Raw genomic sequence first — 3,811 nt, 5'->3', positions numbered from 1 at the left:
GGCTCTTGATGATGACTCTTCCTTTTCTGTATCATAACTATCACACATTCCAAGTCTTTGAGTTCACCTGAATGTTAGATTACATCTCCAAGAGCCTTGAATACCAGCCACTATATTTTTTCTAACACCCAGCCTTCCTATGCTGTAGGTTGGAGAAACAGAGGAAGGAGCTTGCTGCATGTGTCTTCTTTGTATTTCTTGCTGTGTTAGGTTGAGCATGATTCAGTAGGCGTAGACATTGTTGAATTCCTGAAGTAAGTATTAACTACTACATTTGGCTGGGAGATTGGTCTGTTTCAATTTGGAAAATTTGCTGTCTTTCAAGTTGGAAAATAGTTCATGTAGGAATTAGTGGGTTTACTCATCCTGATAGACAAATTATTAATTCTTAGCTCGGGTCCCTTTCTTCAAACTGAGCTATTCCACTTGTTTCAAATGGGCTCCTGCAAATTAATTTTTCAGTGTTCTGAAAAAAGTTGCAGTCTGTCTCCTATGAGACTGAAGGTTTGCCTGCTAAAAGGACATGAGCAAATTACACTGAAGACCTGTGTAATTCTTAATCATTCCAGAATCACACTGGAATTCTAGTCTGATGAACATGACACCTGTGTGCCTAACAGTCACTGGGGGAAAGAATTTAAAAGTTCTGATAGGATTATTAAACTGGGAGGCTGAGCATGAAGCTGCTTCATGTAGCCAGGAGAAAATGCTAAGCTTTATTTCAGGTAAATCCTCATTTTGGTGACTTGTATGGTTGACTCTGGCCTGCTGAAATCTGCCTACTTTCACTATAGTGCTAAGTCATAAATCTCTCTGAAGAGAAATGCATGTTCTTTCAAAAATTGCTGAAGACTTCGTATTGTCTTTTTTTCTTCTTCTTGTGAAGAAGGGCCAGAGATAAAGGTCGTATTCTGCTTTTCCAGTGTTGTGTTGAATGGTCCTTTCTAAGTCCTTTCTTCTTCCAGAGGATGTAAGCCCATATCTGTTGCTTCATAGAATGCCCTGTCTTCTAGTGCAATAGATTCTAAAGGTACAGAGAGCAATTGCTCCATTAATACTCTTTTTTTACAAGGGCGTGTAGCAATAAGACAAGAGGAAATGGCTTTTAAATGGAAGAGGGTAGATTTAGGTTAGATGTTAGGAAAAAATTCTTCACAATGAGGGTGATGAGATACTGGAACAGGTCGCCCAGGAACCTTGCAGATGCCCCCTCCCTGGAAGTGTTGAAGGCCAGGTTGGATGGGGCTTTGAGCAACATGGTCCAGTGGGAGGTGTCCCTGCCCAATGGGGAGGTTTGGAACTAGATGATCTTTAAGGTGCCTTCCAACCCAAACATTCTATGATTCTAAATACTTGAACACTTACTGCAATAGAAAGAAATAAATCCTCCTTCCAGCGAACTACTCTAACCAGTGGGACAGAGGAATTCTTCCTTTTCTGACCCTGTGACTTTTTAATTATTGCATGTAAAGGAGGATAGCTTGAAAAGCATACTGAAGGTTAGGTCACTAGTTTTTCTGCTTCTCAGGATTAATTAAAATCTATAGGTAATTTTCTTCTTGCAGGTCAAAAAAGAAACTTGCTTGGAATTTTCCATATTCACAATGTGTTCTTTGACTTATATGCATGCTGTAGTACACCCTTTTCTTCAGTCTCACTTAAGAAGAAGAGAGGGATGTGTTGTTCTTTGTCAAGATCTGATTCCCTATGTATCTGGTAAACATGCTGTGTGTATAGCAGGTTTGCATTTCAGGAGAGCTGGCAATTAAAAATAGTTGAAATATACTTACAGTTCTTAGGAAGAAGGTGATGAGATGCTGAGGTTAGCAATTCTGAGCATTTGCAGACTAACTTAGGGTCCAGTGACATTAACTGGTGGGGAACCCTCCTCAGACCCCATAGGCACATCTGATCCTTGCTAAAGTTCTATGTCTTGCTATGAAACTTCCTGTTCCTTTAGTTTTGGTGACTAGAATGACAGCCCAGTTTATATGGCCCACAGAATATCCATTTTCTGTGAGGTTTTGTGTAAATACAAATTTCATGTTTTTTCCTAGTAATGACCACAATATCTACTTGACAGCAAAAGGTAATTAAAATGTTCAAAGTTATTCTGTTTAAAATGTCTTTGTTTTCCAAATCATGGATAAAGACTGTAGTTCTGAACTTTCTAGTTGAAAAATTTAGATTAGTTCAACAGAATTGATGTGTTTCTAGAGTTGTATTATATTTTATTTTATAGCAAAGGTATGTTTGTACTGAATATAACTTACATAGGGTACGTCATCTTATTTCTGGAAACTTGTCTCTTTCTAACAGGAGCATTCCAACACTGTAGCATAATCTCCCAACTTTTTGCTTCACCTCTTCAACTGCCAAAATTATTTGGACTGTAGGTGGTGAACATTACATGAGGAGAAGTAAGGGTAGAGATTGCCTTCCTTTGCCAGGTGGTTTTGCTGGTGTTAAAGAGAGCTTTCAGTTCCCCACTCTCCTCATCAGTTTAGACTGCATCTTCAGCACCGTCTCTGATCTGCTCTCACCTGCTTGTTGTGATCCATCAATCTGCTTCCAAAACAGTAAGTCATGGATGGCAGTGAAGAAGAAAAAAAATGTTCTAAATGTACCTCCATACTGCTGCCACTAGTTGAGGCACTGGTGGTCGTTGAAACAGAAATTTTCTTTCAGAGGCAATAAGCTGGTGAATAAACAGTGCCTTTTTTTTTTCTTGTGTGTGTGGGAGAGGTGGAGGCAAGTATTGAAGTGTTATCCTCTTTGATACAAAATCCCTTTGGTCTGCAGGACAAATACAATCTACAATAATTATACAATCATAGATCCAGGACCTACTGGAATAAAAGTATTAGTCTTTCAGAAAATAGGCATGTTGTAGCATTATCTTTTAGTTTTGTGTCTATAGCCTTATGCTGTTTCAGTACAGGTATAAATAAATTTATAAAGTAATATCAAGTAACTGTTTTATAAAATATAGGCCCTGTTTTTTTGGGATAATGCTTTGCACTTTTCCACACTAATTTGGTAATTCAGGAGAGAGAATCTTCTCACTAGCCTCTTAAATTCTACATTGTTTCTCTGATAGTTCCTCCCCATGGGTTTCTGTTTCTGAGTGGGGTTTTATTTGGTTTGGTTTTAAATTTTTATTCTTTTGGGGTTTTTTAACATGCTGGTTTCAACTTCAGGGTATGTTTGTACCTAATGTGCCAAGATCTTGATGAAATGTAATGTGACATGTTTCCTCAGTTGCTGTTTCCCTAAAAAGCAAATCCATCTCTGGAGTGCATCAGACTTTTGAACAGTCTTAGCTCTGTACAGGGTGCAAATGCCAAGTTAAACACGTCTCAAAAGTACTTTGCCTGTGTGGGGGTGGGGAGAAGGGAAGTGATTATATATCTTCATGTCACATAACTACGCATTCTGTTTACCTTCTCCCCAACTCCAGTGCAGAATCCAAAGAGACTAATTTTTCAGAGTGTTTGCCTCTTTTTTTTTTTTCTTCCTTGAGACATGTTTTCTTTGAGGCTTGTCTTGTTTTATTTTTTTTTCCCCTGTGCATCTTTGCCTTAGCTTCCTATGCTATTTTTTGTTCCCTTTTTTTTTTTTTAAAAAAATCATTAAGAATGAAAATTTATGAGATGAACCCAGTCTAGCAGTATCTTTCTTCAGAGGAACCTGGCTTTAAAAGACTTTTCTTAAAAAACAAGGAGAAAGAAATTGAAAAACAGCAAAAGAAAAATGAAATGAAAGGCCTTTATCTAGAAAAAACTTTTTTTTTTTTGTGATTCACCATTTA

The sequence above is a fragment of the Apus apus genome, chromosome 1, assembly GCF_020740795.1.
Source record: "Apus apus isolate bApuApu2 chromosome 1, bApuApu2.pri.cur, whole genome shotgun sequence".
NCBI lineage: Eukaryota > Metazoa > Chordata > Aves > Apodiformes > Apodidae > Apus > Apus apus.
This window is presented reverse-complemented; position numbering follows the sequence as displayed.